General features: G+C 40.9%; 2 long non-coding RNA genes across 2 annotated transcripts in view; one reads left to right on the forward strand and one right to left on the reverse strand.

The window, feature by feature from the left end:
- The window catches only part of LOC135736114 (uncharacterized), a 377,783-nt gene that overhangs the window by 274,096 nt on the left and 81,691 nt on the right, over positions 1-21,996 (reverse strand). The gene's annotated exons all lie outside the window — the stretch shown is intronic.
- Positions 19,030-19,815, forward strand: LOC135764742 (uncharacterized). Its single transcript, XR_010540257.2, has 3 exons — positions 19,030-19,281; positions 19,371-19,436; positions 19,520-19,815. It is a non-coding gene; the product is annotated as an uncharacterized lncRNA (long non-coding RNA).

Raw genomic sequence — 21,996 nt, forward strand, 5'->3', positions numbered from 1 at the left:
CACATTGGGAATCCAGTCTTGCTTTCAAAGCCGTCAATGATATCTTTCATGTCTGCCTCATTTTTCGGCCTTGTCACATATTTCTTCTTAATTTGGCAAAGTCCTTTACACACGTCCCAAAAAATGTCACATGTTGTGCTGATACCAACTCCAAATAAATTTGCCACATCATGGAACTCCAGATTGCTTGCCAATTTATAGAGAGTGATGGCAACTCTCTTTTCCAGGGGTACAGGATTTTTCATTGCAGTTATTTGGGGGTGAATGACAGGCAAGAGGTCATTGCATAGTTGATGAAATGCCGTTTTTGACATCCTAAAATTGAGGTACCAGCCATCATCATCAAAATTTTGCACGTCTATATCCCAGAAATGGCTGTTTCTGGACAATGTCCTTGGTGGAGCAGGGCATGAAGCATTAGCTGAAGGGTAATAATAAAGGCATAAAAGATTAGTATACAAAATACTCTCCATCAACAAGTTCATTATATTAACATTTTTTCAGGCACCAGATTAAATTTTTAATATTTCATTACTACAGTACGGGACACTGTAGTGAGGCTAGGTTGAATTGCGACATATTATACAAAAACATCATGGACTACAGTAGAATTTAATACCTGTTAAATGTAAGTATAGAATTCTATAACACCAATTTCGATTAATCAATTATTAAGCAATGCTAAATTTAGTTCAGTATGTGGTGTAAAAAACACTTAAGCAGAACATGAACAGGTGAAAGGGTGAATAATTTGTGTGACTGAAATTGTATTAATTCAAGAGGTAGTCCACTATGAAGATTTTTTTTATATAATATGTCTACAAAATAAAGGATATGCTGGCGTTGCTAGACATAAAACTATACTGGGGCACGTCCTATCAGGTTTTTTTTATTTCTGCGTGCAGAAGTGTGCAGCATTGCTTGCTTAACACACTAATTTTCTACACTGCAACAAAATACTAGGATATTATGTATGCATTTACAATACTGAGTTTCTCAGCCATGATGCCAACTGTTAATGTAGTGTCCTTAACTGGTGAATTAAACGTTTATTTCATATCTGAAAGATTATGCGTGTCTCAGTCACGCACCTGCACTTGCGTGCGCTGATTTGGTTGCCAGATCCGTGTAACCAATCCAGCCCAATGGTCATCAAAAACTAGCCCAAAACCATCCCAATTGTCAGCCACAGCCCAAATACCAACAAATAATGTTCGAAATCCTTCCATCTTTAATCGACGGAAAAAATCAAGTCGCAAAAAGTAGTTTTAAAGTAGCACAATTATTAACTCCGCCTGAAGACCGCGGACATGGCAACACACAGTCGTGCACGGACATCGATTTCTCCATCATAAGTAGAGGTTATGTATAGGTAACGATAGGTATAAACAAAGATTTGGGTCCAGTGAAACGTTTTATTAATGCAATTCATTACATTCTGATGATTCTGTTGGTAACTGGAACTTAACTTACCTAATACAAGCAGAACTTCCGTGCTTCTGAGAACTGCTTGTTGTGACCTTTTCTTTAATGGTCTGTGTCGTCGTATGCAGGATAAACTTGAGGTTTGCCATTGCTTTGCTCCACCGCCTAGAAAGCAAGTGAATGCTTCTTCAAGCGCTTCCATATTTAAAAAAAACGCGCAAAATGACAGGAAATGACGAAATATTACCCTGTATATTTCAGCTGGTCTATTCGCACGGGATTAGTATTACTTGAGGTAATTTCTCCGGACCTTTTTACAGAAGGTAAAAGTCGCCGTAATCTTTACTGACATTGTCCGTAATGATTACTGACATGGAGCATTCGGACTGGACTAAAATCACTGAGAAGCTCTGATAAAACTTGCTTTACCCCACTTCCCTATGTAAAACTAATCCCGTCCGAATAGGGCTTTAAAAACCCAAAAGTGCACAAAGCAGAACCAGATGAAGACCAGAATACAGGACCAAAAAGTGATGACAGCAAACTATACTCAACAAAGGACAACTGAAACACAAGGACTGTATATATTCATGTGGGTTAACAAGATAAAGACACACCTGGGTAACAATCTAGAACAAGGACCAACGAACTACAAGAACTACAGACATGGATGACATTACAGAACTTCAAATAAAGAGTACAAGACTGGGGAAACACAAAACACAACAGTGACACCGTGCAATCTTTAGCATCAGTCAGATTTGTTTGTAACCATCTCATCTTCTCCCTACTTTTACAATGACAATATAAAAGCATGCATACATCAATTGTCTCTCTTCGTCAGAAGCTGCGCTCCTAATTTCACCGTGTGCAGAAATACACTATGACATTCAATTCAATAACGGCAAGCAATAATCAAGGTATGTTTTAAGCAAATTACTGGTGCTGGTGGCGTATTCAACCATGCTATATCATGACCTTTGCACCATTTATATCATTTCTCACTCTGGCATAACGTTGCCTTCTGCGGCCTACGGCCATATAGCATCACTCATCAGAAACTTTTAAATTTCATGTCAAAATATAGGTGATCTGTCAACTGAAATCCTTACGTTTTATATATCTCTATCTATCATAGTTCTAAAATGTATTAGTGTGGGTGTTACGGTGAGAAACACACAGAGAGATCCCAGAGCAGGTTAACAGAAATGTTTATTTAAATAATAATAAGGGAAATGTCAGAAGCACGTCTGGGCGCAAAGGCCACTCCGAGGCAGACGGCGGAACAGAAACCACACACTGGGCTGGAGAGGATGACCACACTCGTCCGGGCTACTGTCACACTCAGGCGAACGGTGGGAGAGAGAGAGGAACACACACGACACAGTGAGAGATGTCCACAGCTCACTAGGGCACAGAGCCAGCTCGGAAGGCGAGCGAGATGATCCTGAGGCGGGCAGAGAGAGAGAGAGCGTTAGTGGTGCTGAAAGCTGACAGGGCAGGCTGGGCAGCTCCCGAAGCGAGGAACCGCCCAATAGGACAGCGGCAGAGCCGCGGCGAGAATCCTCAGCACGTTGATGGATAAAGCAGTCTTAATTGCAGCGTGAGAGAGCGGAGAACAATAGATGAACTTGGCGAGTAGTCTCCAAAATCTACGGGTAGCAGAGAGCACAGACTAACGGGGGAAAATAAAACAGACAAGAGAAACTGGCAAAACTAGACAGGACAAGACTAGAATCTAGCAGCGCTAGAAACCGGCGAGCACATACAAAGACGGACTTGCAAAGAACACTAAAACACACAGGGATTAAATACAGAACCGAATGGCCATGAAATGAACTGCAGGTGAGTGGCGCAGGTGAAACAAATAACACTAATTACACCCGTGACTGAGACGCGCACGTGTGAAACTATAAACACAAACACCAACACTGAGAACCCAAAATAAACAAGTCAATAAACCAAAGTCATGATAGTGGGGAACTGTTTTTTGTTTTGACACGGTAAAATAAAAGTTATCCTCACCTCAACAGTTAGTGACTAGGGCTGTAATGATAAATTTTGTGTCCCATTAAAAATGCCTGTCTGAAATTGATTCTGAATCGCAAGGCTGCGATTCTGTGTTTCATGCACAGCTTGTGCGTATACTCCGGCATTTGGTCAGTAGTCAGTATCAATCTAAAATCATTATGTGTCGGAGTTGTTTATAACTTGCATTTAAAAAAGCAACACTCGTTAAACAAAATCATTCAAAATATTCTTTATTATCATGAAAATGCCTGAAACAATCTGAAGAACAGCGATATAAATATTCCTGTAGACAATTCCTGGAATAGCGGCTGTAATGCTACTTCTTCTTTGGCACAAAGGAAGTTTCTGCCCGAGAGCGCCCCCTGGCTTTGGGGTGGGCAGGGATTTCACCATAATTTATTCAAATTCATTCATTGAGAAAACGCGCATTTGCACGATTAATCGTTACAGCCCAATTAGTGACCATTCAATGATTTTAGTGAATGGGTGTGTTCAGGCCAAGAGGGCAGTCATTTTAAAGGTCACATGGTAAAAACTGAAATTTTGTGGCTTTTTTCATGATAACTGAGGTCTACGGGCTATGTAAGTACCATATAAGTTTCAAAACAGTCATTTAAGAGTCAAATTCACACAGCCTGCTTGAAGTAGCTGTGAGTTAAAACGGTTTGTTTGTACTTCCGTGAAGTTGCTACGTCACCGCGAGATAGTCGCCGCCTTCAGTCTCCACCCCGAGCACTGTCCACAGTCCACTGCCCCACCCCCTTGTTGCTAAACAAACTCCTAAGTGTTAAGCGTAATCGACATGGCTCGGTTCCGACTTCAGAGTCAAGGCGGCTGACTAACTGGGTGACTGTCAGGCGGCATAGTCACATTCGGCACCCAAATCACGCTCCTGTTTTAATATCAAACAGATTTTCTCCACTCAGCAATACACCGGCTGAGACGTCTGTTAAAAGTGCCCTGGTTATTGGAGATTCTATACTCAGGAACGTTGACATTGAGGCACCAGCCACCATAGTCGATTGTATACCGGGAGCCAGAGCGTCTGACATTAGATCAAAACTTAAAGTGCTGGCTAACCCTAAGCGTAAGTTTTCTTAAATTGTTATTCACACTGGCACGAATGACATGAGACTCCGCCAGTCGGAGATCACCAAAGATACTATTAAAGAGATGTGTGAAATTGCAAATACAATGTCAGACAATGTAATATGCTCTGGTCCCCTCCCTGCCTACCGGGGGGATGAAACTTATAGTAGATTAGTGTCTCTTCACGACTGGATGTCAAAATGGTGCCCTCAGCATAATGTAGGTTATAGACAATTGGAACCATTTCTGGGGGAGACCTGACCTGCTAAAGAGAGATGGCCTCCATCCGTCTCAGGAAGGAAATGCTATACTCTCTAGAAATCTGACCAATAGTCTTACTTCTAATACAGTCCGACTATCCAGGGCCCAGGTCAGGAAACAGACGGACTGGCTTAACCATCCGTCTGTTAGCTGCCGCGATATGTCAAGATCACTTATATCCCAGCACTTAGAGTCTATCTTACCAGAATATCAACACATTTCAACTGTATCTGTTACCCGAACAAACAAATACAGAGCACCGTTTACCTTGTCTCGTACAAATCTTTTTAACATAAAATGAGGAAAGAATACATTAACAAATGAACCTCGAATGTTAAAATTCGGCCTTCTTAACATTAGATCGCTTACCAATAAAGAACCTATTATTAATGAAATAATTACTGACCAAAACTTAGATGCACTCTGTTTAACAGAAACCTGGCTTAAAGCAGACGATTACATCAGTGTAAACGAATCCACCCCACAAGACTACTACTATAAAATCATCGTCCTGTATATTAGACCCCGTTCCCACAAAATTACTCAAAGAGGTTTTCCCTGTAGTATCAAACCCAGTACTAAATATCCTTAACTCATCACTAGAATTAGGATACGTTCCAACAGCTTTCAAACTAGCAGTTATTCGACCACTCATTAAAAAACCACACCTTGACCAGGGAGATCTTAATAACTTTAGACCAATCTCATATCTACCTTTTCTTTCTAAAATATTAGAAAAAGTTACGCACAAGCCAGCTACGCACATTCTTAGCAAATAATAGTACGTATGAAAAGTTCCAATCAGGATTCAGGTCCCACCATAGCACAGAGACAGCACTGCTTAGAGTTACAAATGACCTCCTCTTAACATCTGATCGTGGTGCAGCCTTTGACACAATCTTACTCAATAGGTTAGAAAACTATGTTGGCTTCAGTGGTCAGGCGTTAGCCTGGTTCGTATCTAACCAATTGCTATCACTTTGTTTATGTAAATGATGAGGAGTCATATCACTCCCTGGTTAAATACGGCATACTGCAGGGATCAGTTTTAGGTCCTATCCTGTTTTCGTTATATATGTTACCTCTAGGAGATATTATTAGGAAACATAACATACGTTTTCATTGCTATGCGGATGATACCCAGCTTTACATCTCCTCACATCCCAGCGAAACACACCAGTTTTCTAAACTAACAGACTGCATAAGCGATATTAGTGACTGGATGGCACATAACTTTCTTATGCTAAACTCCAATAAGACAGAGATACTTATTATCAAACCGAATCGCTACAAACATAATATGACAGATTACAAGTTGTCCATAGATGGCTGCACTGTGGTGCCAACTTCCACAGTTAAGAATTTAGGTGTGATGTTCGACAGCAATTTATCCTTCGATAGCCATATCGCCAATGTCTGCCGCACAGCGTTCTTCCATCTTATAAATATCTCAAAAATACGCCATATGGTGTCTGCATCAGATGCAGAGAAGCTTATCCACGCTTTTATGATCTCTATGTGGAGGTATTCAAAGACTTGTATTTTGAAATGTTTTTTTTTACGAAAGAAACTTAGACGGGAAGTGAAGCGTACGTGACCCGGAAGAGGGCGCGGAGAGAAAGGGCGGAGAAGTTTAACGTGCACACGTGTAGAGCGTGCTGTGGGCGCAGAGTGAAGTACATATAGTGACATCCTCGTAATTTCTTTGTTTATTTTCGTGGCTGACGATAGACGAGTATCGAAGTGAGCTGACGAAGAGCTGGACCGAGCTTGTGTTGTCACGGAAATTATCACGGAGCGAGAATGCTGTGTATGCAGCTGTGTGTGTAGCTGTGTGTGTGTACGCGCTGCGGGGGGCAGTGACGCTCACAGAGACAGCGTTTGGGTGAGTTTTTGTCTCTGCCTGATGAGAATCGAGGTACTGTGAGTTTTCTTCATTTTTATTCGACTACAGTTGATATCCGGAAGAAATACACGGACAGTATTTTTTTTGTTTTGAGCTCAAAGTGATTTTTTGAACGAACTGCGTTTGCTCTTATTGTTTTGAGAACCAAGTCTCACGTGCTGTTCCTGATGTGTTAATGCTGCTGAGTGAACGCAAACAGCATTACAGACGCTGATGCTCTTTTGACAGTGAGCTACTGATTTTTCTGTTTTGAGTGATGAACCTGTGTTTTGGGGTTTTTCATTAAAGGATTTTCTTTGTATATATTACCATTTTTCAAAGGAAGATTTTTTGGAAGTTCTACAGTTATATCTTTTCTCAACGTTTTGAAAATAATTTTCCTTTTTCTGTGGACTCTACATAAGTAGACTTTGAACTGAGAACAGTTGTTACATTTTTCATGCTTTAAGAGACATTTTCGCTTACTGGAACCCTCCGCGTGAACATTTATCTAATTTTTTGCTGATATTCGAAACTGTTTTTCTTCTACTCTCTATTTCCAGAGAGAGAGAGAGAGATTTCTAGTTCAATAGGTCGGATAGACTAACTGATACCCTGCCATATTCGGACGCTCCAGCACCTGCCAGTTCTGTAATGAGGTAACAAGAATGATGTTGAGTTATAATGCTCACCCAGGTATGTTGACTGTCATGAAAAGACTGTGAATTGTATTTTTTGAAGTATAACTTTGACTGGTTGGTGTACTAAACATTTCTGAACTGTATCTTGAACTATATTTTGCACTATATTTTTGAACTGTATTTTTTTTGAAGCATTACCTTTCAATAGTTGGTGTACTGAACCTTTTACACGGTATTTTGCACTGTATTTCGAAGAGCTACTTTGAATAGTTGGCTTATTGAACATTTTTTATTTTATTTAATTTTGGAAAGATGTATTTCACCTAATTCTGGGTTTGTGTGAAGTATATCAGTAAAGTACGATACACAGAGCTGAATTTAAAGCTTAGCAGGATATATAGAAAGGAAAACATTTAAACTTGTTTTCTTATATACTGTCACTTTTATTGGTCTCTAACAAAGGAAGAGATTGTGTTTTTCCATTATTTCATTTTATTTTATACATACATACATACATATATATTTCTGTTGTGTTACCAAACACTGTAGAAATAAATTCAACTTCTGTTATTTTGGAGTAGGGGCATTTTCTCTGTCTTATGGGCTGGTAGAGGGGAAGAGGAGTTAATCAGTGTTGTCATACTCTGAGTAGGTGCCGTGTACATTATTGAACTTCAGAGCCTCAAATCCTCATCAGTCGCTATTGTTAAATGACAAAAGCACACATAGTAAAGCAGATAAAAACATACTTATATAAATAAGTACAGAAAATAAATGTTCTAGGGTTTGAAGACATAGCTCTGTCATTTCTCTAGTCGTCCAAAATATACTGCAGCAGAAGTTTAACTTACCCCTACATGGTAGTGAAATTCACCGCTACATTATTTGGCGTCACGAACAGGATCATACTTGGCCTGATTTTTTGCCTTTCGTAGTCAGTATTCTGTCCCAGGTCTGTGAGCAAGAAGAAAAATGGCAGAATTAGAAGAGCTGAAAAAGGAGTTTGCTGAAGTACAGAGGAGGTTAACGGAACAAGCTGGTGCCTTGGATCATGCCAGAGCGGAGCAGCGAGAAGCATTGTCTTTGGCGAGAGCTGTAATGGAGCAGCAAGCATCCTCTCGTGCTACCCCAGCAACAATCTATATCCCACGGGATCACAAACTCACTGATTTTTCTGGTGTTGCCAAGGCTGGAGATGGGGGTGTAGAAGAGTGGATTGTTTCCATGAAGTCGGCATACCGTGTCATGAAAGTGCCAGAGGAGGATCGAGTGGAGTTGATTAAACAGCACTTAAAGGGAGAAGCTAAAGACACCGTGAAATTCATGCTGGAGGAACAGAATACCAGTCAGGAGTCAATCTTTAAGCTGCTCCAGGAGACATATGGGGACAAGGTACCCATTGGCACAAGGTTAAAGGACTTCTATGATCGAAAACAAGCACCAGGTGAGACCATACGCGCCTATGCTTATGATTTACGAGAGAAACTTTACAAAGTGAAACGTAGAGAGCCAAGCCGAGTATCAGATGAAGAGAGTGTTCTGAAAGAGCAGTTAGTCCTCGGACTAAGGGATGATTTTCTAAGGAGAGAGATGAAAAGGAGGGTCAAGGAAGAGCAAGGCTTGACTTTTGCACAGCTGATGCAGGATGCTATCACATGGTCTGAGGAAGAGGAAGCACAGTCTGAAGGTAGTTTTAAGACCCCTGCACGTGCGAGAGCTACAGTTCACACTACTGTTGTGACCAGTGACAGTTCATCCTCATTGACATTAGAAAAATTGCACGAAGCAATAGAGAAAATTGTTGCTCGTCAGGAAGAATTGTACAGAATAGTTCACAGTCAAGGGAGAATTAACCCCCAACCTGCTGGTACAAAGAGACAGCCATTAAAAAACAGTGAAGGGAAATATATCTGTTACACATGTGGCGAACCAGGTCACACCAGTCGGCAATGTGGACAGAACAAAGAGCTGAGTAATAAAGGTGCTGCATTCTCACAACTCGCAGAGGTGACTGAGATGGCGAGAGGAGCTTTGTCAGGTGACCTGGCTAACAGTGGGTCCTCAGTAGTACGGAGCCATAAAGCTGACTGGAAGGTTGATGTAGTGTCAGGAACTCTTAAGGAGAGTGCTTTTGGAGACTGTTTAACTGTGGATATGAAAATCGCAGGGGTGCCCACCAAATGCCTGCTTGATACCGGTTCGGAAGTCACTACCATCTCAGAGACTCACTTTAAACAACATTTCGGAGAGCAAAAGATACAGCTGTCGTCTGCTAACTGGGTGCGTCTCACTGCTGCAAACGGATTAGATATTCCTGTTCTTGGCTGTTTACAAGCAGATGTAGAGTGCATGGGAAGTCTGCTCCCTGGGAAATGTGTTTTTGTGCTTACTGACTCCAACCCTGACGCAAAGGAGATGAAAGGATTGGATGGAATCGGGGGAATGAATGTTCTTAGTGAATTGAAGAACCTTGTACTGTCTGGAAAGGAACTGAGCGAGGAAAGTAAAATCAGTCGAAGTACAGATGCTAACATAAGAAGAGTGATAGCAAGAGTGAATAAAAATGAGAAACTGTTGGGTCCAGAAGGAAGAATAGGGTATGTTAAGGTGTCTGGAAAGCAAGCGGTTACGATCCCACCTTTGAGTGAGAAGATTGTGCAAGGCCATTGCAGTGTACCGCAGCAGGTGAGATGTCAAGTACTGGTGGAATGCACAGATTCTGTTACTCTTCCCAGAGGACTGCTAGTAGCCAATGTGCTTGCAAGCCCAGAAAAAGGAAAAGTTCCGGTGCGAGTGCTAAATCTCTGTCAGGAGTCCATCAGATTGATGCCCAGGTCTAGAATAGCAGTTGTGTCCAAGCCTCAGGAAGTAGTCCCAAAGCAAATGGTGGAATTTGAAGAGGATGAGGGCGAGTTACGCGTTAAGCAGCATATGCAGTGCAGTATTAGGATGGAAGATCAGATCACGCAACCGCCAATTCCAGTGCAAGTAAATCAGGAGGGACTATCTGAGGGGCAACGTGAAGAGTTAAATGCTCTGCTTGCACGTTACAGTGATGTTTTTTCCAAAAGCGACACAGATTTTGGATACACCACAACAGTGACACATAGCATTCCCACGGGAGAAGCGCAGCCTATAAAGCAACGACATCGACGAGTCCCACCTCACATTTTTCAGGAGTTTAAGAGACATGTGCAAGATCTTGTCAGTCAAGGTATACTGAAGGAGAGTCGTAGCCCTTGGGCCTCGCCTGCAGTCATTGTGATAAAAAAAGACGGGAGTGTCCGTTTCTGCTGCGACTACAGGAGGCTTAATCAAGTCACTTTCAAGGATGCGTACCCACTTCCTCGTGTAGAGGAATCCTAAGATGCTTTAGGGAACGCACAGCTGTTTTCCACACTGGATCTCACAGCAGGTTACTTCCAAGTGGCGGTAAAGGAATCAGACCGGGAGAAGACTGCCGTAACAACACCATTCGGACTATATGAGTGGACAAGGATGCCGTTTGGATTATGTAATGCCCCAGCTACTTTTCAGCGGCTAATGGGGGCAGCATTAGGCGATCTGGCCTTTGACATTCTCTTAATCTACCTGGACGATGTTATTGTGTTCTCAACAGATTTCAAGAGTCATTGTGAAAAGCTGGAGCTTGTCTTCTCCAGACTGCGGCAACACGGACTAAAATTGAAGCCCAGTAAATGTTTCCTCCTGAGACCAGAGGTCCGGTTTTTAGGCCACATAATATCGTCAAAGGGCGTTCAGGTGGACAAGGATAAGGTGCAGTGCTTGAGTGCGTGGCCTCCGCCATCAAATGTGAAGGAGGTTAGGCGGCTGTTGGGATTTATGAGTTACTATCGTCGGTTTGTCCCTGGATTCGCACAGTTAGCCAAGCCCCTACATGCTCTTGTGGGAAAAGGTAACCACAGTAAGCCGTCAGAATCATTCATCTGGAAAGAGGAGTGTCAGACCGCCTTCGATAAACTCAAGAGTTGTCTCATGTCACCCCCGATCCTCGCTTATCCTGACTTCCAACGTCCGTTCATAATTACAACAGATGGGAGTTTTAATGGACTTGGAGCAATACTTAGTCAGAAGCAGGAAGGCGTAGAACGCGTCATTGCCTACGCAAGCAGGGGTCTAAAGGGATCAGAAAAGAATGACCGCCATTACAGCGCATTCAAGTTGGAGTTATTAGCCCTTAAATGGGCGGTAACTGAGAAATTTAAGGAGTACTTGATGTTTGCAAAGTTCAAGGTTATTACTGATCACAACCCTCTCCGCTACCTGGAAACAGCCAACCTTGGTGCAGTAGAACAGCGGTGGGCTGCACAGTTGGCCGAATTCAACTTTGAGGTCTGCTATAAGCCCGGTAAACAGAACACCAATGCTGACGTCCTTTCTAGGATCCCCTGGGAGATGGAACCCGAGAAGGAGGACACAGACAAAGACTTCATTCAATTATCCACAGATGAAGTGCGGGCATGCCTATGGCCAAGTAGAGAAGAGGAGGTGGACAAGTCCATGATCAAAGTTGCCAAGCAGGCCGCAATAAAGAGAGGTGTTGATGGTTATGACTGGGCATTCATCAAAGAACAACAGAGGAAGGATTCTTGTATAGCACCTATATATGACGCTGTGCTTGAAAACAAGAGGCTAATGGCACGTAGTTTCCGGGGAATGGAACCGCAGCAAAAGAAGTTGGCTAGACAGTTTGAACGTCTGAAGCTAAGACACGAAGTGTTGTTCAGGGTGATTATGGACCCAAGAGATGGAGAAGAAGTTTGGCAGTTGGTAGTGCCAGAGTCCTTAAGATCTAAAGTGTACGAGGGGGTGCATGAGCATGGAGGACATTTTGGAAGTAGAAACACATTGGAACAAATACGGCGGAGTTATTACTGGCCCTCAATGATCAATGATGTACAGGCATGGGTAACCCAGTGTCGAAGATGTACCTTGGCTAAGGACGTGTTTCCCAAGATTCGTGCCCCTATGACCTGTACCAACGTAACAGCACCTTTAGAAGTCCTTGCCATGGACTATACTGTGCTTGAGAGATCGGCAGGAGGCTATGAAAATGTTCTTGTACTCACAGACATGTTTACCAGATTCACTGTGGCAGTCCCAACTAAAAATCAGACAGCGCTTACTACTGCCAAGGCTTTGGTACGACATTGGTTTGTCTGCTATGGTTGCCCTGCACGGTTGCACTCAGATCAAGGGAGGTGTTTTGAAGCAAGTGTAATCAAAGAACTCTGCAGACTATATGGAATCAGCAAGAGCCGCACCAGCCCTTATCATCCGCAAGGGAATGCGCAGTGCGAAAGATTCAACCGCACTATGCATGACATGTTGCGGACGTTACCTGCGGAAAAGAAGAAGGATTGGAAGTCTTACCTGCCTGAGTTGGTGATGGTTTACAATAGTCACATCCACTCATCAACAGGTTACTCGCCATTTTACCTAATGTTTGGGCGAGACGCAAGGCTGCCCATGGATGTCTTAGGAGGGAAGGATTTGACAGAGGATGAAGCGGAGGATTTGGATGAATGGGTGAAGGATCACCATGACCGACTGAAGACTGCAGTAGAGACTGCGAAAACAACTGCACAGGAAGCCTCCAGGAAAAGGAAGAGACTCTATGATCGCAAGGCTGCAGGTGCGCTCATTAGGCCTGGTGACAGAGTACTGTTGCGAAACCATAAGTTTAGGGGACGTAACAAAATTCAGGATAAGTGGGAGTCAGTACCGTATTTAGTTGTGCAGCAGAATCATGCAGATTTGCCAGTGTTTACTGTACGTCCTGAGCCAGGGGGTCCCACAAAAGTAGTTCACAGAGATCAGCTTAGACACTGTACCTTCCCCTCTCCCACACGGCAGGTTACTTGTGCTGAAAAGGAAAAAGAGTTGTCAGAAAAAGATGTTGATTCACATGACATTGTTTACACTCCATACCCTGCACACTTTCAAAATACAGATTTCCCTGAGAGGGTTGAGGTAAAAGTGTTAAGTGAGGAGGAGGGTGGTATAAGTGACAATGAAGGGGTAGAGTCTGAACAAAATGCAGATTCTGAAGACTCTGACATTCCAGAAAATGACATCAGTGTAGTACCAGGTTTGAGACGTTCTAAACGAGAAACACGTGGTAAATTACCTGTAAAATATAGAGATGACTCTATAATGTAACCTGGGGTGAAATTGAACACATGCAGTAAAATGTCAAAGTGTATGTTGATTACCTCAAGATAATATTGTTATTGAATCTGTTCTGTGTTTGTTTTTCTTTTCTCAGGAACTGGCCTGTTTGGAGAGTCCTGTATATGGCAGGGTCTAGCAGGGGGGAATGTGGAGGTATTCAAAGACTTGTATTTTGAAATGTTTTTTTTTACGAAAGAAACTTAGACGGGAAGTGAAGCGTACGTGACCCGGAAGAGGGCGCGGAGAGAAAGGGCGGAGAAGTTTAACGTGCACACGTGTAGAGCGTGCTGTGGGCGCAGAGTGAAGTACATATAGTGACATCCTCGTAATTTCTTTGTTTATTTTCGTGGCTGACGATAGACGAGTATCGAAGTGAGCTGACGAAGAGCTGGACCGAGCTTGTGTTGTCACGGAAATTATCACGGAGCGAGAATGCTGTGTATGCAGCTGTGTGTGTAGCTGTGTGTGTGTACGCGCTGCGGGGGGCAGTGACGCTCACAGAGACAGCGTTTGGGTGAGTCTTTGTCTCTGCCTGATGAGAATCGAGGTACTGTGAGTTTTCTTCATTTTTATTCGACTACAGTTGATATCCGGAATAAATACACGGACAGTATTTTTTTTGTTTTGAGCTCAAAGTGATTTTTTGAACGAACTGCGTTTGCTCTTATTGTTTTGAGAACCAAGTCTCACGTGCTGTTCCTGATGTGTTAATGCTGCTGAGTGAACGCAAACAGCATTACAGACGCTGATGCTCTTTTGACAGTGAGCTACTGATTTTTCCGTTTTGAGTGATGAACCTGTGTTTTGGGGTTTTTCATTAAAGGATTTTCTTTGTATATATTACCATTTTTCAAAGGAAGATTTTTTGGAAGTTCTACAGTTATATCTTTTCTCAACGTTTTGAAAATAATTTTCCTTTTTCTGTGGACTCTACATAAGTAGACTTTGAACTGAGAACAGTTGTTACATTTTTCATGCTTTAAGAGACATTTTCGCTTACTGGAACCCTCCGCGTGAACATTTATCTAATTTTTTGCTGATATTCGAAACTGTTTTTCTTCTACTCTCTATTTCCAGAGAGAGAGAGAGATTTCTAGTTCAATAGGTCGGATAGACTAACTGATACCCTGCCATATTCGGACGCTCCAGCACCTGCCAGTTCTGTAATGAGGTAACAAGAATGATGTTGAGTTATAATGCTCACCCAGGTATGTTGACTTTCATGAAAAGACTGTGAATTGTATTTTTTGAAGTATAACTTTGACTGGTTGGTGTACTAAACATTTCTGAACTGTATCTTGAACTATATTTTGCACTATATTTTTGAACTGTATTTTTTTTGAAGCATTACCTTTCAATAGTTGGTGTACTGAACCTTTTACACAGTATTTTGCACTGTATTTCGAAGAGCTACTTTGAATAGTTGGCTTATTGAACATTTTTTATTTTATTTAATTTTGGAAAGATGTATTTCACCTAATTCTGGGTTTGTGTGAAGTATATCAGTAAAGTACGATACACAGAGCTGAATTTAAAGCTTAGCAGGATATATAGAAAGGAAAACATTTAAACTTGTTTTCTTATATACTGTCACTTTTATTGGTCTCTAACAAAGGAAGAGATTGTGTTTTTCCATTATTTCATTTTATTTTATACATACATACATACATATATATTTCTGTTGTGTTACCAAACACTGTAGAAATAAATTCAACTTCTGTTATTTTGGAGTAGGGGCATTTTCTCTGTCTTATGGGCTGGTAGAGGGGAAGAGGAGTTAATCAGTGTTGTCATACTCTGAGTAGGTGCCGTGTACATTATTGAACTTCAGAGCCTCAAATCCTCATCAGTCGCTATTGTTAAATGACAAAAGCACACATAGTAAGGCAGATAAAAACATACTTATATAAATAAGTACAGAAAATAAATGTTCTAGGGTTTGAAGACATAGCTCTGTCATTTCTCTAGTCGTCCAAAATATACTGCAGCAGAAGTTTAACTTACCCCTACATGGTAGTGAAATTCACCGCTACATCTAGAATAGACTATTGTAACTCCAGGGGCGTAACTATCGGTAAGCAGGGTAAGCGTTGCTTACGGGCCCGGACCAATCAGGGGCCCGCCCGATCTGGAAGAATTTGATTGACAGTCTGCGGGCCCTATCACATATTCGTTGCTATCCGCTCTTCCCAGGCTTTCTCACGGGTTTTCAACGGGGCCGTCCGGGGCTAAGCCCCGGCACATAGGCTGATGCTCTGCTCTTGCCAGTGTACCAGCTGCGCTTGTGCGCGTGCACTCGCTGCGCTGGTGCGTGTGCACTGAAGTGAAGGGAATAATGCGTTTCCATTCATTATAGGGCATACTCACCAACGCAAGTTTAACGATTTGCGCGAACAGATTACATACAAAGTCAATGCAAAGACGCAACCAGGTGCGTCCTCACAGGGCGATGCAAATGACGCGAATTGGGCGGCGCAATTGCCGCGAAAACACGCGTTTCCCCTTGCGTCTTCGCGCAAGTTATGCAACTCAAGCGAAAAAACTCAGAACTGCAAGAACCCCCTCTCACACAGGATCATTTGACATTGTAGAGGAGAGAGAGAGCGAGCGAAAGAGAGAGAGGTAAGAATGGTGCCCACGTCGAGAAAACTTAATAGAAGACTAGAAACGTGTAAGAATTAAAGTATGTATGTCACTCATCTAATTACAGTATGTTAACTGGATAACACTGGATATAACTCATTGTATAGGCATAGTTTAATAAAATAATGTATTTTGATTACACAAATCAAACCTAACTATATGATTGTTTTAGCTACTGACCAGCATAGGGAATCTCTATGGCTAATTTATAAGACATGTAAGAGTCTTTTTGGGTATCTTATGCCTAGAATTATTCAAGGAGGTTAATTCTTTTAACTTCCTTAATGTGATCAATTGTGCATAATGACATGTGGAACAAATGGATATAGGGTGTCAAACTCATAGATTTGCATCATTTAAAATTCAGATGCTCTTTTTAAAATGTTTGGGGTCAACCTCTGGCAAGGCTTTAAAGCTGAAACTTATCAAATCCTATCAGAGGTCCAGAATGTCATTGAAACACACCAGTGGCTTTGCTGTCATCAGTATTAAACATGTTACCCATTGAAGTACCCCCTCACATAACAAATCCCAATTTAACCCCTGAATGAAAGTGAGCATCTTTTTTATGTATTTTGACCTAGGTGTATGTGTGTGTAGTCATAGCAGTGAGTAACAAAATGTTATAGTGTGCTGTCACCAGCAGTGTTGTTTCATATGTTATGGTGCGCTGTCACCGATGTTATGTTTTTGTTGTGGTGCACGTAGGCTATTTCTGATTTTGTCAGTCATCTCATGTCTCTATGATCCTGTCCTGTCCCATTCATTGTAGCCTACTTGTGGACATTGCATCATCACGTGCTGTAGTAAAGGGCCCGCCTTGATAATCCTGCTTAGGGGCCCGGTGTTGGCTCGTTACGCTACTGTGTAACTCGTTACTCGGAGGATGCCATGCTAATCAGGTAAACAAGCTTCAGCTAGTTCAAAACGCTTCTGCAAGAGTGCTTACTCTATCTAAGAAGTATGACAACATAAGTCCAATTCTGGCATCTTTACACTGGCTACCAGTTAAATGTCGCATACAATTTAAAATATTACTAATCACCTACAAAGCCTTAAATGGCCTAGCACCCTCATATCTTAGAGAATTACTATCAGAATACAATCCATCACGTGCTCAGTGTTGCCAACTTGGCGACTTTGTCACTAGATTTAGCGACTTTTCAGACCCATTTGGCGACTTATTTTTAAAAAAGCGACTAGCGACAAATCTAGCGACTTTTTCTGGCGTGTTGGAGACTTTGTGACTTGAAAGAACGTATCATTCACTCTTCTCAACGAGCAGCTACCGCTGCTTCCGTGGGCTCCACCCCATCCCAAAGCACTCACAGGCAGCCTAGTCCTCGCGCAGCAGACCAGAGTCTCTCCCAGCTGCAGTCAGGGCAGGAGATGATGTTCATCTCTCTGCGTCCAGACGGCATAACGTGCATGTGGGAAGCCGGAGCTGCCTGATCCCGCGATGGCTTATATTTATGGCGGGATGTAAATGGTCTTTCAATAAAATAAATCACTGTACAAAAATAAATGTATTTGAGTTAGCTGAGCAGCAGCGCATTCAGAACAGACGAAGTGAAAGGAGTTGACGCGTTAATGACCTATATACCTACAAAACAATGTTTCATATCACTTATCAGTTTATCCTCATATTTGTTAAAACTGGACTATTTGGACATATAAACATGAACATATTTTGTTCCATGAGAACAAAAGCAGGTAAATTAACGAGAAAACATTTTTATGAATTCATGTGTATTAAAATTTCATTTGTGATTGTTCATTGAGAAAGAGAAATGTGAAAAAGCCAATGTAGTAAAAATGCAAATACAACGTGATGACATCACTGTTATGCTAATGACGCAATGACGTAATCTAGCGACATTTAGCGACTTTCCAAGCAAGCTTTAGCTACTTTCCATTGAAAATAGTTGGCAACACTGCACGTGCTCTGCAATCACAAAATTCTGGTCTCTTAATTATCCCTAAAATATCAAAAGTGTCTAAAGGTGGCAGATCCTTTTCCTACTTAGCCCCTAAGCTTTGGAATGATTTACCAATCGATATCCGAGAATCAGACACAGTAGACACCTTTAAATCTAGACTTAAAACTTTTCTCTTTAACAAGGCATTCACATAATTTGTTTTAGTAAAGGTACTCATCTCACAATAGCTAGTTTGTACAACCTAAGTAGTTGTAACGGGCCAGCATTCGTCAAACTTTTATGACCCCCTCCCCCACCCGGTGACAGTTGCTGTCTGACAGGTCGTTTTTATGACCCCTTTGATAGGGGGGCGGGCCCATCAATCAAAATCTGTACAAGTTGTCAACTTTAGACAGAGAGTATTTAATGGGTTTATTGCCGGTCATTTAGAGTGATTGTTTTTCCTGAGTGTGTTTTATGTCACGCGTATGCTGTTATGTTTAATGACAGGTTGTGTTTGTGACATTTGCTGTCTATCACCCCTCCCTTTTCGACCCGTGCGCTTCTCAATACTGTCTGTCACACTGCGGGTGTGTGTTGTTGAATCTACAGTTTTGCAACATTAAAAGTTTATTTTAAGGCAATCATTATTCATATATATATATATATATATATATATATATATATATATATATATATATATATATATATATATATATATATGTGTGTGTGATTAGCTGTAGGCCTAACTGGTTAAACTTAAAGCCGATATTTTCTATCGAACTAGTCTATTTTCTGTTCAGACACAAAGTTTTCTGATGCTGATATTATGTCAGTGTGTGTTTGTGTGGGGGTCGTGTGCTGTAATCTTTGAAAGTTTATGACCGAACCTTTATTGGGGAGCGACAAGAGATCTCCCGGACTCAGTTGGATGGAGCAGAGCTGTTATACTCAAGTCTATTGGTACGTATGTGTTTCGCTGTGTTCGTTCCAGTATTTTGTCTGATTTATTTAAAAACTAAAAATTCGATCTCTGGTATTGCAGCGAAATTGTCTAAACTGGTATTAACTATTCCTGGTAAATCGCGGAGAAGAGTGGAATGAACAAAAAAGTCAGACCGAGACTAGAACCACCAGCAGCGTAACACGGAAATCTTGGAACAAAGAGACACCGAGTGGTTCGTGTTGTCCGGTGTGTATTTATTTAATCATGTTACAATAGATTTAAACAAACTGGTTTGTTTTAATATTTTCTAATAACATGTGTTATCTGTTTTAAAGGTTTGGATATCAGCGGTAAAGCGAACGTTGTGTGTACTATTGCAAAATATATAGCGGATCTCCACGGTACGTTTATATTGTATAAGAAAAAAGTTTTAATTGTTTTATTTAGATATTTGTCCTAATAACTTGTTTTTATCTGTTTACAGGTTAGGATACAGACCACAACGCTTTGGACGTATCTTTAAAAAAGAGAAAAATCAGAGACTTTTTGGATTTGTCTGGGGGACATTTTAAACATTTTGTGACAAATTGGATTTAAAACATTTCGGATATTGGATACCTAGTTTGATATGTCCACAGAGATTGTTTAAGACGTTTTCACCTCATTTTAGGGTTTATTTTTAATTAAAGGCTTCTTAAAACATGTATGAAAATGTGTATATTATACAATGAGTCTTATATTGTCTGCTCTGACAAAAATAAATTATTATTTTAGATTTTAGGTCAAATGACTGCGTGTGTTTTATGTCAAGCGTATGCTGTTATGTTTAATGACGGCTCGTGTGTGACAGCTCGTGTTTTGGCATTCGATGTCAGCACTCACCCCTCCTCCCTACTGTCTCACAAGCCATGCATTCATTCACAGCAACACATCCGGGGTACGTGTTGTAAAGCGAGTAAAGATTTCTAAAACCCATTACGGGGGTCAAAAAAGTAAATGTTTATTTTAGATTTAGACAAATCATGAACAATGCTATAATTAAAACTTTTGTTTGTAACATCACAAGTTATTTAATTAAATATTCCATATACGGGTATAGTTTAAGCAAAGACCTGAGTCATTACTACAATCTTTAGACGATAGTCTAAACTAAATAAAATTTTAAACGGTTTCAGGAACTCTGTGAACCTTTTCATAACCTGCTCTATAGTTTTACGCGAATTAAAGATCCGGCGGAGCCTGACAAAGCGCCGGGTGTGTGTTCATATATGCCGTTTTAAAATAACCTTAATAAAATGTAATTTTGTCCACTATGGCAAAATAGACCGCGGTCAAGCCAGCCGCTGTTCGAAAATACATGGTCAAGCCAGCCGCATTTCAAATTAAGCGTGTGCGCCTATTACTATACATACGGTAATTTCAAGAAAAGCAGAAAGAACGCGCTTTTCAGAGCGCTTGGTTTCCTCTCGCTCGCTTTCTCTCTCTCTCGCTCTCTCTCTCTCTCTCTCTCTCTCTCTCTCTCTCTCTTTGTCTCTTTCTTTCTTTCTCTCTCTCTCTCTCTGTCTGTCTCTCTTTCTCTTTCTTTCTTTCTTTCTCTGTTTTTTTCTCTTTCTTTCTCTCTTTCTGTCGTTCTCTCTCTGTCAATTTTCAATTTAAAGAACTTTATTGGCATGATTGTGTCACTTACTATATTGCCAAAGCATTATACATAAAACAAGAAACATACAGTAACACAATATTAACAAACATTAAGGTGCAATTAAGCTAAGGTGCTGGGTGATGGATGAAGTACTACTGCAAATAAAATAGAATCAGAGGATATTTACAATATAAAGTAGACTTTGGAATTTAAACATATGAAGTATACAAATGTACATTTATGGAGGCACATGAGAGGTAAAATAAAAGTACTGTACAAGATCAGGGCTGTAGATTATTTCTGATGGTGTGTAACTGATTAATGAATTTAGCAGCAGCTGATGGGTGTCTGTCTTCCCCCAGTAACATCTTCATTTGATCTGAATCTGAAGAGCTATGAAACTCTGCTATGAGCTTTGAGATTTTGTCTCTCTATGTCACTTTCTCTCTCTATCTCTCTTTCTTTCTCTCTCTCTCTCCGTCTCTCTCTCTTTCTCTCTTTCTTTTTTCTCTTACTTTCTTTTTCTTTCTTTTTTCTCTCTTTCTTTTTCTCTTTCTTTTTCTCTTTCTTTCTCTCTTTTTGTCTTTCTCTCTTACTCTCTCTCTCTCTCTCTCTCTCTCTCTCTCTTCCTTTCTTTCTTTCTCTTTCTTTCTCTCTTTCTGTCTTACAGTATAAACACTTAATTTAAATAAAGTATAAAAAAAACTATGATCTGTTTTTGAAGGGGACGTCGCATACAGTATGCATAGCTCATATTTAACCATTTCACTGCATCATTTTCGAAATATATACCATCACTCCACTTCAGAGGCCTATAAACACTTCATTTCAAAAGAGTAGAAAAAAAGGATGATCTGTTTTTAAGGGGACGTCCCATACAGTATGCATAGCTCATATTTAACCATTTCACTGCACTATTTTGGACATATATACCATCACTCCACTTCAAAGGCATATAAACACTTCATTTCAAAAGAGTAGAAAAAAGGATGATCTGTTTTTTAAGGGGACGTCCCATACAGTATGCATACCTTATATTTAACCATTTCACTGCACCATTTTCGAAATATATACCATCACTCCACTTCAGAGGCCTATAAACACTTCATTTCAAAAGAGTAGAAAAAAAGGATGATCTGTTTGTGAAGGGGACATCCCATACAGTATGCATACTTCATATTTAACCATTTCACTGCACCGTTTTGGACATACTGTATATATCATCACTCCACTTCAAAGGCCTATAAACACTTCATTTCAAAAGAGTAGAAAAAAAGGATGATCTGTTTGTGAAGGGGACATCCCATATAGTATGCATACCT

The sequence above is a fragment of the Paramisgurnus dabryanus genome, chromosome 4, assembly GCF_030506205.2.
Source record: "Paramisgurnus dabryanus chromosome 4, PD_genome_1.1, whole genome shotgun sequence".
Taxonomy (NCBI): Eukaryota; Metazoa; Chordata; class Actinopteri; order Cypriniformes; family Cobitidae; genus Paramisgurnus; species Paramisgurnus dabryanus.